This window comes from Falco biarmicus, chromosome 11 (genome assembly GCF_023638135.1).
Source record: "Falco biarmicus isolate bFalBia1 chromosome 11, bFalBia1.pri, whole genome shotgun sequence".
Classification (NCBI taxonomy): Eukaryota; Metazoa; Chordata; class Aves; order Falconiformes; family Falconidae; genus Falco; species Falco biarmicus.
In genome coordinates this window covers 31,249,405-31,263,932 of record NC_079298.1, presented here as the reverse complement: position 1 = coordinate 31,263,932, position 14,528 = coordinate 31,249,405, and the positions used below count along the sequence as shown (strand labels likewise).

The 14,528-nt window shown below is 41.9% G+C and overlaps 1 protein-coding gene across 7 annotated transcripts in view; it reads left to right on the top strand.

The window, feature by feature from the left end:
• The first annotated feature begins 3,481 nt into the window (after window positions 1-3,481).
• The window catches only part of CEP350 (centrosomal protein 350), a 76,484-nt gene continuing 65,437 nt past the window's right edge, over window positions 3,482-14,528 (top strand). For 4 of the 7 annotated variants that reach the window (XM_056356341.1, XM_056356338.1, XM_056356340.1 and 1 more), the window contains exon 1: window positions 3,482-3,857. The gene's annotated coding sequence lies outside the window, so the exon portion shown is untranslated. Of the gene's footprint in view, window positions 3,858-12,099; window positions 12,196-14,528 lie in introns of all 7 variants that reach the window. The other 3 variants (XM_056356343.1, XM_056356342.1, XM_056356337.1) reach the window with 2 other exon arrangements.

The window sequence follows — 14,528 nt, the reverse complement described above, 5'->3', positions numbered from 1 at the left end:
AAGCATAGCCATTTGATGTTTTCTAAACTGTAAAATACTTTGGCTTCTTCTAGGGAAATCTCACATCTGAAGTTGAACTGTCACTAAGTGTCAGCAGATCAGCAAATTGGTCTTTGACAACAAAAATGTGCTTACATAGACAAAGGCACCAGGTCTGGCCTTGGGACTCAAAAGGGGATGTTTCTTGTTCTGTGGCCTTACAAGGTACAAACTTTGGGCAGAACATAATCTTTGGGGAGCCAAACCAGCTACACATCAATTTGCAGACAAAATTTCCAGCACTCTGCAAATTGAACTGGAAAACGCAGTCAGACTGCTCCTTGCGTTGCCAGCAGACAGACCCCTGTAGCTGGCCAAAGCCCCCTTGCAGATAGCCATCCCAGGTGGAAGGTGGAGCGTGGCCCCTCTCCTGCTGTTGCCTTTGAGCACCTGGGAGGTGGCAATACCTGTATTTCCTCAGCAGTGGTTGTCCTGAAAGGCACCCAGAACAATGCGCAGCCCTGTCTGTTGTTACCTTGTCTCTCACACCCTGCTCTGAGTCATGTTGCACCGAGCAGTGGAGTTTCGAGCATGCTAAGCGGGTTCGTTAAAAGGACTAATTTTTTTTTCATGCCAACAAAAGCATTTTATAATTTTTCACAAATTAAAAAGTTGTGGTTTTCATCTCTATTTCTGAAAAGTAGGTTTGTTTTGAAGTAATAAAAGATTCAGCTCAAACTGAGTGTAAAAGGCCAGGTGAGCTCCATGTTAAGGTAGGCATAAAAGTATTTGCTATACAGAATGCAGCTATATGCACCATCTGCGGTGCAATCGCCAGCATGCTTTATTTGGGGGAATAAAGAATCTGGGTTTGGAGGTGTGTAACGATACATAAACAACTTGCCAGATGCTGTGCTAGGACTGTGTAGCACAGCTGGAAAACTGAGAACAAATCTGAAGTGATCCCTTTATTTTATAAGCCTGAATCATGTAAGAACAATTTTCATGCATTGTTTCTGCTGTAAGACAAACTGCAGAGTTGTAGGAGTATGGAGCAGGAGGTGGGGGTTGGATCCTGTAGTCCTCACAGCTGTCCTGTGTCTTGTTTTATTGTCAGCTCCTGACAGTTGGATTTATAACTGAAGGACTGAACAACCTCATTCCATGTCCAACAGGTGGAAGCACCCTTCCCCAAATTCCTCCATGGCTCTCGGGAGCCATGTCAGTCAAGGAAAGGAGGGGGGGAGTCTGGGGGGCTTGAGCCGATCTTTTGGCTGCAATAGCCAGCTGCCCCTTTCTAATTTTAGAAGGGGTGCGCAAGAGTAGTATGGAGTGGAAAACTTTCCAAACCTCTCTCTGAAAGCTGCAATAACCAAGTTAGCGTAAGATGAGATTGTGGCTCTTTACTTCTAACTTAGTATCTGTCTCCATCCTCTACTTTCAGTGCTTGGGCAGGGCTTGCTGCAGTTATCTCCGTTCCTTCGCTATTTAATGAGCAGTTCATCAAACTGGAGTGTGTTCCGTTCTTTTTCTCTCAGGTGGGGCTGTTTGAAGGTAAAAGTTTATTTCTAATCTTGAAGAATTTCACAAGATGATTGCATTTTCTGTAAGAATGTCTTTCTCTTTTCGTGTGATGTTTGCCTATCAGACCTTTCTGCTCATTGGTAGGGACTCTTTGGAAAGTTTTACAATTCAGTTCCACTGGCAGATACAGAGAATAAATATAAGCCGTATAGAAGTAAAACCAGTAGACAAACATTCCTTTTTAACTTCAACTGAAAACAAATGATTTTGATGTTTGAGAAAATCCTAATGTGATGTTTGCCTGAAGATGAAAAGGAGGAGCATGAAACTAGATTAACTGCTTCCAAGCAGAAAAGAGAAACTATGTTTAAAAGCATAATTAAAGAGGTAGGTGCATTACTAAAGTGCTGAATAATTTAAATAGGTTGCCAATCCAGCAATATTAAGCAGTGAATTTAAGCAAATGCTAGGTGATGACGGGGAATGTAGTAATGTAATTTGCCCTAGTCTGCAATCAGGGCTTCCACAGACTGTAGTAATACTGTTTTCATTGTCTGAAATTGTCATGATTATTATTATTATTACTTACAGTCTTCTCCTGTGTTTGTGAGGAGATTTGCTCTTTTGACAACTCTGGAGGGAATTAGGCCCTACTTCCCACTTTTTCCCATTGGAGCTGTGCTCATCTTTTGGTATTCAAGTACTTTTTCCCTTATCAGGCAAAACAAAATAGTTTTCAAAGGTTTAAGCACTGACATGTCAACCTTACATTTTGTTTCAAAGGAGGTATGCTGACGCTGGAAAATATACTCTGTAATTAATTTGGTTCTTTTACATACACAAACTAAGGTTAAATGTGTATCCTGTAATTGTGACATGATTAAGTTCTGCATTGCCTAAGCTTCACAGCTGTAATGGTCTCTTGGTGTTTAGGGTGTTTTCATATGGTGTTCCCTTACTGAAATAATTTATATGCAAAGTGTTGACCATTCACTAGAGGGGAGGCTATGTAAAAATTGTTTAATCTTTTTTGGTTAAGAAAAAAAAAGCCTCAGTAGTTTTAGTGATTCTTTAGTAGTTGGGTAGATAACGCTCCACCCCCGTGCTCCCCCAAGAAATTAGGCATCTGTAGTCAGTTGTGCTAATGACTGAAAACCAGACTCTGGTGAAGTTGTAGACAAACCCTGAAGGAGACATTCCCAAAATAACTGTAGGAAGAATATTTTTTTTTCCTATTCTAACAACTTCCCTTCTTCAGTGGAAATAATTTTGTTATAGCTGGATAACATCTTAAACCTATTTTTGAAATGTGGGTGGCTTTAATGCGTCTTCGGGGTGGAATCTGCAACAGAAAGTAGTATCCTAACAAACTCTTTGGGGTTTGTAATGACTGTTAAAAGGGAAATTAAGCTGGTGGTAGTCATCTCTGAAGTTTTGCAAATGTTGTTTATTTAAACTTAAATTTGGCAACTGGGAACCTGTAATTGGAGCCACTTTCATTTGGGAGAAAAGAAAGATTATTTTTATAAAGATGACTTAGTTATGAATACAAATGACTAAAAAGTGGTGCCCTAGTTTCGACTGAAGCTGCTTCGGGAATGCCAGCATCAGCGCTGGCACCGCTCTGCAGCTGAGGTTTAATAAACATTGCAAAGTCCCGTTCTTGCATCCAAACCCAGAGCTCTGCCACGGCTCTTTATTTTGATATCATTTGCATGTGGACTGAACCGGCAAGTCAAGCCTGCACAGCCGTCGGGGGGAAGGAAATAAAAAAAAAAAAAAAAAGCTTTGAGGAACATACCGGCAAACCCCTGCGGGGCTCAGGGAGGTTTGCCAGGGCCCGAACCTCCCCAGCCCCTGAGGTGACAGGGGGGAAGCCGGGCCCCGTGAAAGGTGCGCTGGGCCGGCGACGCCTTCAGCCCTCCCCGCCACCCCGGCTGCACCAGCGGCGCCGGGCTCCGCTCCTCAGCAGGATAGGCTGCTCCCCGGGGGCGCCGCCGCCGGCCGCCCCGCTGCTCGGCTGGGAGGCCGCGCTTCAGCCAGCATGGCCGCGGGCGAGGGGGAGCGGCGTCGCGCCGCCATGTTGGGAAGGTCCGCGGCAGGGCCAGTTCTCGCGAGACTTGGCCGCTCGCTCCCGCCCTGCCCCGCGCCGCCGCTCTCGCCGCCGCTGCCGCTCCGTGTCAGTTGCTGGCCGGTAATGGCGACGGGCTGGCGCCGCTGAGGGGGCTGCGCGCCGGCGGTCAGCGGAGCCGAGTTCGGGGCGCCGCCAGCTCCCGCCGCCCTGCTGTCTGCTTCTGCGGGATGTGCCGGGACCTGCCCCCGGGGCAGCGGGCGTCGATCGCCGCCACGACCAGGTGAGGAGGCTCCCCCGCGCCGCCGCCGCCCCAGGCCGCGCTCGGCCCGGCGCCGCCGGCCGTTGCTGTCCCGTGAGGGGCCGGGGCGGGGCCGGGTTCGGCTGCTGGCGGGGGCTCGGCGGCCCGGGGTGCCGGCGGCCCAGGTGCCGGCGGTGCTGCCGGCTGTCACTTGGCTCGGCCTCCGCTGGTGCCGCCGCCGGGCTCCGCCGCCCTCTGCCTCACCCGCCTCAGCCTTGAAGTCTCTTTCCTCTTCCAGTTTTAACTTGTTTTCTCCTGCTGGTTATATCAGGGGTGGCGGAGGAAGGCGGAGGGTCGGGCAGCTCTGGTTCCACTGTTGTCGCCTTGTATGGGAAAACCGCCGGAACCAGGCTTTTCGGGGGAGCCGCGCCGGCTCGGCTCGCTGTCCGCCCCCAGCGCTGCCCCGGGCCGCGCCGGGCCCCCCTCGGCAGCCGCCCCGCTGGACTGCGCCGGGCTTGCGACGGCGCTTTTAAAGTTTAAATGTGTAGAGGGCACGGGGGGCTTCCTGCCCTTGGGCTGGGGCTGGCTGGGGTGCGGAGGAGGACTGGGATCGCTTGGTGTCAGCCCGCTAAAAGTGCGTCTTTGCATCCTTGGGTAGCATCTGCCCCGAGTGCTTTGTGACTTTGTTGTCATTTCATCTTGGCTGTTGTTGGCGTGAAGGTTTTTATGCTAGTGTGACTGTGGCTTTTTCTTCTGTGGGTGCAGTTTTCTGTGGTACAAAGCCTACTGTTGATGTATTTCTTCTGGAATAGTTTATCTGTCTTTGTCTTTGGATATAAGCTCTATCTCAGTGAGCAAGCGTCTCCTGGCACGTCACGTACATACATGCACATAGGGGTTTATGTGTTAAACAGCTTCATTGTGTAGATGAACCATCCAGTGTCTTGCAATTGAAAATTTACAACTTCGCTCAGTTCTGCATTTTTATCATCCTAAATTCCTTCACAGTGCCTGAGAGCATACAGGCTTGAAAACTCATTCAAGAGCCTACAGCGACCAAAAGTATACTACTTGTGGGACAGGCATGCTGGAGCTGTAGACAGTCGGGTGCTTGATTGTTGTTTTGCATGTGAGCTCAGAATGTTCTGTCGGTCTGTCTGCATGGACAGGCTCAGTTACCTGAACTGCTTGCTCTTTCATACAGTTCTGGTTGCTACAACAGTTTCATTAGGTCATGCTTTAGATAATTAAATGCAACTGAGGGTGTGGCCACGCAAACACTGTAAACTGTTGAAGGCTTCAGTTTCTGTGACGCTACCTTAAACAAAGGTATGCTGCATCCACTAAATAGAGCAACTTAATTTATGTAGCAATGACACATTTCTACAAGGGGCCATGGTACTGCGGAAATTATACTGCTGATTGGTGTAGGTCTGGTAGACTCCCTAGGCTAGGTGTAGTGTTAACTGAAGGAATGTGATTTTAAAACTATAAAAACACTTTGTGTGGATTTGCTTTACTAAGCTTACTAAGCTTTGGTGCATAGCTTAAGTTTGCCACTGTAACACTGGAAAGACTTTACAGATATAACAGTCCCAGTGTGGATGGTGTCGTTCATGTCTTCAGATAACTTGATCAGCAATTTGTGCCACCATAGTAAAAGCATACCTTAAATAGGTAAGACTTTAATCTTGGAATTGCTGCATTTACTCTAAAGGTTTTATTGGCTTGCGTATACTGAACTTTCTGTGTCTCCTTGCACCTTCCACTAGACATACTGCTGGTTTCTGCTGAGAAAGTTATGTCAAACACACCTGTGGATAAAGTCGTTAACGTGATTAGTCTCGTTGACTTTAGTGTGCCCAGATGAGGCTGTAGTCCTGTTAACATCTTTAAAGTTAGGCATGTGTTTGACATCAGGAGCGTTAGTATGCATAGCCCTCGAGCTATTTTATATTGCTGTATCAGTGGCAGTTAGGTGAAGTTGTACAACATAAGGTGAGTGAGCATGATGTGCTGTTGCTGCTTCTCTTCCCCCACTTTGACCAGTTCTGGCATTGATTGTGCAGCAACCTGACTCAGTTTGGTAAACTGGTAGAAAACCAACCCAACAAAAAAAAGAGTGAATAATTTTCTGCTGGGTTAGTGAGCTGGACTGGCTTGTGATGCAATCAGATGAGCACTGCATCTATCACAGAGGAGTCACAAGTTTGCTGGGGAAGGTGGGGAGGAATATATGCATTCCTTCATCACTGCCAAGTTGTTCAATCTCAACTCTACCTTAGAAATTTACATCAGGAGCATGACTTTTTTTTATCAGTACAGCAATGCTGTTTGAACTGGCTACTAATGTACATGAACTAATATAATTAATGCTATTCAAACCCGTCTAGGGTGTATTAATAGGAGAACAGGTATAGTGGTTTAATAAAAATAACAGAAGGGTTTTGGTAGTTGAGTGCAGAAAGAAAACCTTTCCAGTATAGTTAATATATTAGGCACATGGCTGGATCACAACGAGTATAAAATTTATCCATAGAACAGATGCAAGTGCTTGGAAGATACATATATCTTTCTCATTGTGCTATTGATGTAATAGACTTCAACGGACTACTGGATTGAGAATAAACTTACTTGTATGCATAAGTTTGAAACCTTTATCAATATACTGGGGAAAGAATAGAGCAAATAAATTAACTAATCAATTATGCGATGTCAGTTGAAACTTACTGAATGCTAACAAAAATTCTGGTGTGTTTTAGCTTCGGAAGAACACTCCTCACTGATGGCAGAATTTCACACTTAGTTCGATCCATGGCAAAAGAGTGTAAAAGCTTAAAAAAAGTTTTTCTCTGATATTTTCCAGTCATTAACATGATGTGTTATGATTGCTAATAGCAAAATACATTAGGTGGAAGTATGCTGAAACAGAAAAGTCTGGATTTAGGGTTTAGTCACTTTAAAGCTTTTAATGGGATAGAATTATTTAAATATGAGAAAATATTTTATTGCTGTTTTTAGCTAGTTCAAGGAAGTGTCTTCTCAGCAGAGTCCTGGTATCAGTCTTTGTAATTCCAGGTCAGAGACACAGCTGGTGGTCACTGTTCACCTTGTCATGGGGTTTTGGTTTGTTGGTTTTTTTTTTCTTTTCACGTCTCATGTCATTGAGAAGTTTTTCAGACACTACTTCTGAATGCAATTTCAAAGCGAAGGTGTCAAACTTGAGTGAGTGACATTTGGCATATTTTCCCTGAAGTTTTCATGCACTTTATTCTGATTTGACAAAAAAATAGCCATCAGTCTGTAGTTGACACAGATGCAGATAAAGTTGCTGCTCTGCTTGTATGTGCTTGGTATTGTTGAGCAGTTGAAAGCTGTTGTCTTAGACTCCCAAAATTGGCAGGTCTGGTTCTTGTACTTGGCTGAGAGGATTGCTTGTGAGTTCCATGAAGATTCCCTCCGAGTGGACTGTTCCTTGTGAGCTTTTTTTCTTTAGTCCTGTAGGACTTGAAGAATTTGAGCATATTCTGCTGAATGGATTTATTATGGGCTGCAAGAATTGAAATCTTCTACTGTGCAGTTTCTAGTAACTGGAGATGGGACCGAGTGAACTTTTGTTTTGAAGGCCAAGGAAACAAATGCAGGAGTGTTTTATTTGCTCTTGAAATGAGGGTATGTTGCTTATTTTCTTTTCCTTCATAAATGCTAAGGTCTTTGAAGTCAAAGAAAATACAGAACTTCTGAATGGACAGGCAAACCCTTGTGTGCATCTCCTTAATAATAAACAGATGCATTATCTGTGCCTTTGTACTCGATTTCTTCGTGAACAATGAATCGAGTTTCACTAGCTGTCACAACATTCATTTCAATAGGTTTCCTCAGAGTACCTCCTAGCACGTGATGTAGCAGCGTAAGACATTCAATGCATTTTACTTTCAGTAAAACTGCTAATCCATTTTTAGTGCCAGGGGTTTTTTTCATCACTTTTGCATCACTTGTGATGCATCAGAGACACTTCTGCGCAAGTTGCCATGTCATCTTGTGGCAGAATGGCATTGTAAATGTCCATCCTCATGTACAGTTGGAGAGAATCAGATTGAGAAATGTTTCATTTATAGAAAAAAAAAATATATAAAATATATATAAAAAATACATAATATAAACTCACTATAGTTTGGATGCAAATTTAGCAGCTGGCTAATGCCAGTGATTTAATCTTACAGCTCTAGGAAACATATTTGTATTTTTCTTCTGTATTTTCTGACATTTGATGGGTGTATGACTGTTGATGTAATTTATCTTCCTGGTTAACAGTTAGAGGTAGTGACATGTGCTTTGAAATTCTTTATTACTTTTCTGTTTGCATGTGTGTTGTATCTTGATGGCTCATTTTTTTTAATAGTACCTCAATATCCCTAAAAGCTTTTAAAATGGTTTTCTAGCTTAAGACAGATCAAATTTTGTTGGTGTGTTTCTTTCACTTTTGAAGCTTTTTTTGGTTTTACTTACTGTTTTCCAAAATCATAGTGATTGGAATGTGAGTTCTGGTATATTTACTGTTTGCATTATGAGACAAAATACTGCATATTATCAAAACTTTTACTTATTCAGAGTAGCTAACATGCAAAAGCTCCTTGCGAATTGTTGATGTTTGTTACTTCAGATTTGTCTTGCATCAATTTTACGTAATTGTGTCCATTGTCTTTACATACAGCCCCACTCTTGGGGTGCAGCATAGTCTGGACCAGTAAAATATTTCTAAGTCAAATAGAATTAGCAGCCGGTCAGATTAAATACCAGAAAAACTACCTTTAAAGGCACTCCAAATAGTTTGAACTCACTGACTTTTTAGATCAGCACCGCTTAAAAATCCTGAGAAGAAAAATCCCCAGCTTTGTAGTAGAAACAGTTTTGGAGGAGCAAAGCAGAGATTACAGACTTGAAATCCTGTGGTAGAGAAGTGTTAAGATGAAGATTGTGTCTGTGAAGCATCGTGCAGTTGGAGCTGTACTTGAATTTTGAATATTAACTTCCTTTAAGAACCTTTGCCCCTGAAATACATTTCATTTGAAGGCTTATTATATAAATGAACATTGAAAAAGGGTGGGGGAAGGACCCACCTGATTCTGCTGAGTCGGCTAGAGATTCAGGAGATGTGGCACTTTTTTGACAAATATCTCACGTATTTGTTTGTTGTGCTGGAACTTGTCCTCAGTCCTGAGGAAGGTCAGCAAATCACCTGCATCTAATTGCATTGAGAGACAAAATTTTCTCAAAACATGTTGAGGCCAAAAAACCCCACAACCCAGTATGTTACTGATATATTAAAAACATTTTAAAAGCCCATAAACATAACCAAAAAAAAAAGTCTTAAAACAACATATTATGGATATTTTTAGCTCTTATTTAAGTGGGATAATGCAGTATGGTAAAGGCTTGGATTCCAGAAAAATGAGTAGGTAAAGGTATTTGTATTCCAGACTCAAGCATATCATCATAAATTGTATTCTGTGGTATTTGAGAAGACATGGAAAGTGTTTCTGGCATCTTTAAATAGAAATTCCATCACTTTCAGTGGGCTGGCTCAGAAAAATAGTTTGCTTGACTAAGGTCTGATTGTGTCTGTCCACCTGTGTGTGTCTGTTACTGCCAGTAATGCAGAGCTGTAGCTGCACAGGCAGAGCTCCGGAGGGTCTTTAAGATTCAGAAGTCAACTTTCAATTATTTGTATGTGGAAATGTAAAATATTTTTGTAAACAGGAAAAAAACATCCCTAAAACCTTTTATTTGTCTCAGCCCATTTCCCCTGTGGACAAGTTGTCTGCCCTGTGTGAGTCATGGGTGCAATAGGATACATGGTAGCGGGGTGTATGGACTCCTGTGTTGCCCTTGAGCTCCAGTGGTATCTCCACTGGTAAGAAGAAGGTGATGGGAATGGTTCTTGTTTTCCCCAGTGCCACTCGCTCTCCTTGAGGTAAAGGCAGTAGCAGCTTCAGGCATTTGTTTTAGGGGAACAACCATGGTTTATGATACGCAGCAGCAGCTAGTACAGGACTGGGACTGATCCAGCTGTTCCCCAGTGTTTCCATTCCTTCTCATTCTGCTTGCATGGGGGTTGTAGCTCATGGTATGACGTAGTGGTTACGTTCTTTTTGCTTTAATAGTTTTATCTATTGTCAGACCTTACCAGATTCCCAGTCCACGTTGCTTTACCACATAATCCCATTGACTTTCTGCCTGAATAAGGCATGAGAGACCAAGGCATAAAGAAAGGGAAAGATGGTTTCTTTTATTGGCACTGCTGCCTTATTGCTGGCCTCTGCACTGTGAACCCATTTCGTAGGAAAACCTGCCTTTTTGGGGATTAAACACCTAAGAATATCCCATAGAAGTAAATACTAAGAATTCATTTCTTTCTCTACTCTTAGCAAAGCTTCATCTTTTCTTTAGTGGTATCCCTTGTGTTTTTATAGCAAACAAATTATTGTGGAATACTGTTCCTTATGCATACTGGGGTTTTTTTTCATAACCGCAAAATGTTAGTGAGAATAACGCTGGGTGATCTCTTGCTCACATTCTCTGCCTTCTCTGAAACTCTGATTCAGTTTCCTCTCCTGTTTCTGTGCCATGACTTCCGAGTTTCCTCTTTCCTTTTTTTACTGAGGCTATGCTACTAAAAAAAAAAATCATACTAAGGATACTTGGAAAAACTTTACTATTGGACCAATATACCATTTTCTTCCTTCTTGCCACTCTCTTATGCTGGTTCTTCAAAAGCTCATTCTGTTTCTCTCTCCTTCCTGTCTTTCTCTTCCTTTTTATATCCTGCTTCTCTCCCTGTTTTTCATCTCTTCACATTTTTATTTACCTTTGCTAAGTGCCTTCTACTTCCATAATCTCTCAATTCCTTTTGTCCTCTTAACTATGTTGACTTGTTATTTTGTTATCCATTGTACTTTTCAATGCCATCCTTGGTATATTTGGTAGTAAATGTAGGGCTGGTTTCTCATCTTTTTTATTTGGCAGTGGTTTTTCTTTTTGTTTCAGTTTCCTCCTTCCTGGTGCCTTCCCATGCACTTTCTGATCTGTCTGTTCTCATCGGTGCCTTCCCATAGGAACAGTGTTTGCAGAAGAGAGTGGTTATCATGTCCCCTGTCCACACACAGTGCCCCCACCCCTAGTTTCTTCCAGGAATTTGGAGTATATCCTTTCTTTGCTAGTTTCCTCTTAGGTCTTTATCTGCAGCAGTTCTGCTGTGCCTTCTGTTGTGTATTTTTTTTTTTTGTTTTGTCTTATACACATGTGTAGAGAATGAGATGGGCACTTGGCGTGGGATTGTAATGTCAGAACATAATGGTGTTTGTGTCTTAGCCCTTCACCCAAGACAAGGGTTGGCAAACCAGCCTTGAATGAACCTATGTAGTATGTCTGTCTCTACCAGCCAGCAATCAAATAACCAGGAGATCGGTTTTGCCAATTCCCCAGTCCACTTTTTTTCAAAAAACCTGCAGATAACCTTTTGCCATCACTGCTTTCTCCCCAGAAGTTCTTCGGCATTTCATCCATTGAGCTCAATCTCTTCTTTAAGATCTATATTAAAAAGTGATGGATCATTTAGTTTGGTAAAAAAAATCTTTTTGAAGCAGTCATTTCAGAATGTAATTTTTACAATGTGTTTCTTCTTAAAGTTTTTCATGGGACATTGTGACAAATTTTGTATTGATGTAAAATGTATTTTTAAAAGAATTTAAACTTCCTTTGCATAAATTTTTAATTTTAGTATTATTCTCCGATCAATATTTGTTTCAGTGTATTTTAGTGTTTAACTGGTCGACTACGCTGCATACAAGTCCTATAGACAGACATGGTACTGTGTCTTGATTTATTTCTTTTTTCTCCCCCAGCCCCTGGCTGTACCCTTGATAGCGTTAAAGTGTCTTTACTGTCTGGTTTAACTTTTGCAGAGGCAGAGTATTGAATTATACAAGTACTTGTTTTTTGTAGGGTACTGCATATTCATGTAAGCTATAGCAATAGAAAGAAGTTCTTCTAGTAGTCTGTAGGAATTGAAAGGTTGATGGGAATCAACATAATTTGTAGATACGTTTTGGAAAGCTGATAAATTTCTCCCACCCTTCCAAAGGAGGGAGAGGGGGACATCTAAAACCCAAACCCTTACACTTACAAAGATTACATTGCGATTGCAAACTACTGTGGTGTTGCCTTCCTGAAACTGTAGACAGCTCCAGAATGCTCTGTTCTTAGATGTCTTTTTTTCAAACAGCAGCAACCTGAGTTAAGCAAAACTGCTCGTTGGATCTCAGCTGGCTGCACTGATGCCAATAAGAGTCGCATTGTACGCTCGGAGCCGGCACTGCAGGTATTTGTTAGGAGAAATAAAGCAGGATGCTTTGTGATTACTTTGTGGCTTGTACAGAAGGGAGGAGAGGTTGAGTGGCCTTTCCTAGAGGGATGTCATATACTTTTGAACCGAGGCATTGAGACAGAATTATTGACCGTTGTGATCGTCAGCAGACATCTGAGTTGTTAGCAGAACTAAGGTGTTCTCAGAAGTGTGTTCACTGTTTGTCTGACTTACGTTCTGTTCAGCTTAGGTAAAGTGTTAACTGCTTTTACTTGATTGTCAGGGTGAAAGGTATAACAAGCAATTTCAGACTTTTTTAATTAATCTGGTACTTTTCATAGAGAGTTAGGGAATACATAGAGATATTACAATCCTACATTCACAGGGCATCATAAAATAAACTATATAGATCTCTGTGTGTGTAATAATAATTCTAGTCCCTGACTAAGTTCTCCTGTCTGTCCTAGTAATTGTAATGATAAGAAGAAATCCCATGCAATTACGTGAAGAGGGATACTTAATCCCTTAAGAAACAGTTGCTGGCCCAGAAGTTCCCTTATGCTAAATTTACATATTAAGCAGGATTTGTTATGTTTGTGTTATGGCAAGAAACTGATAGTGGTACAGTAGGACATTTTCAGCGGCTCTCAGAATCTGTTCTTTATGGGAAGTTCCGGCATATCTGTTAGTGTTTGGTCTGCTACAAATGTAGAAAACAGCTTTTTGCTCCAGTGATGGAGAAGAGCAATTAGATGATTTCCAGGGCAGGGCGGTGTTGTGGTTTAGAGCATGAATGATGTGAGGCACAAAGCTGCAGTTCTGCATGAATGAGCTCTGCAGCACCTGCCCTAGAAGCAGAATTTTCTAACTTCTATTGGCTCGCTGCCTATAACTAGATTCTTAAAAACCAAAACACCCCCCACTTCTTTCTATAATTTCTGCATTATTGTGGACTTCAATAATATGTGTGTGTGTTTCTGTATGTGCACATATAAGCTCACATACCTTTTCCACGCTCTTTTGAACATATATTTGGATTCTTTAAAGATTAAAGTGAGAACTGAAGGTCTTTTAAAGCCCTGTGTTCTTGTTATTCTTGGGGCATAAGAACAGTTTTGTGGGATAACTTGCTGCCATAAATACAGGCTATGTGACTGAATTTGAGAACCAAACTTCACTGTTGGTCAGTGCAAGTATCCTTAAAACCATATATGATAAAAATCCTTGTCAAAATAGACAGGCAATGATCTGTTCCAGTAATTAGTACCCAATGTTCAGTTTGTGGGATATTTGGTCACCTTTTATCAAAAGAATGACCTTTATATTTGAATGCCCTTTTGTGTGGCACACTATATAGGGAAATGAAAGCAAAATAAATTTTCAGACATTAAGAAAATTAAGGAAAATGATATCTGGGAGTGCATGAGAGAAGAAAATGTGCCTTTATGGCTCTTTCAGACATCCAGAACTTCCTGTATGAATTCTGTGGTCATCTAATTTTTCTTTCCCTAACAGAGAAATGTCCTCAGACTGTTGTGAAGACAGCTCAGTAAATGTGCCACCAGATAGGAGGTCCTTGGTGAGAAGGTAGTGGCAGTATGACTAATCAGAGTTCTTGCTGGCTGTATGAGCTCCTCTTCGCTCTCTTAAACTTACTTTTCTTCTTACATAGCACTTTAAAGTCTGTTACAACTTTACATATGATAGCCCATCTTTTGCAATGAAAGTAATGAGAAATAACTATTTGCATAGATTACCTGCCTTTTCTTTTAAAAATTATATTTCCTGATTGAGTAGCTTTTCTTTTTTTTTTTTTTTTTTTTTTTTAATCTCCTTTATAAAAAAACTCCTTTGGTAATAGCGGCTGCCTGGTTTGTTACTCAGAGTTCACGCTTTTTCAGTTTCACTGTGAGTCTTGCCTTTGAAGTTCACAGGAAAACAATGGCAGCTCCAGTCCTGTCTGTCTTTCCTGGCTGTAGTGTCCTGCTGCACCGTTCTGTTCTGCCTTTTCCTTTAGCAGGGATAGGTGACACATTCATCTGTCATTGCCAGAACTGGGTATTTTTGCCAAACGTTTGTAGGTTCAAGCCATGCAGTGCTGCCTCTGTTACCCCTTCATGTGCAGTATTTCAGTGTGGTCATCTTCAGACTTGCTGGAATACTCGCGGCTGTGATCTAAATTCTGGGTTTCCTTTTATCAAGCTCACTCTTCTTTGTAACAAGTAAGAACAAAAGCAAACCCTTCTGTATCCACAGAATTACATGGTTTCTGAAAAACTGCAAGTTGTAAACACGTTTGTGATTTGGTGCCCATTTTCTGATCTTGTTCATGATGTGTTTTTGAAATC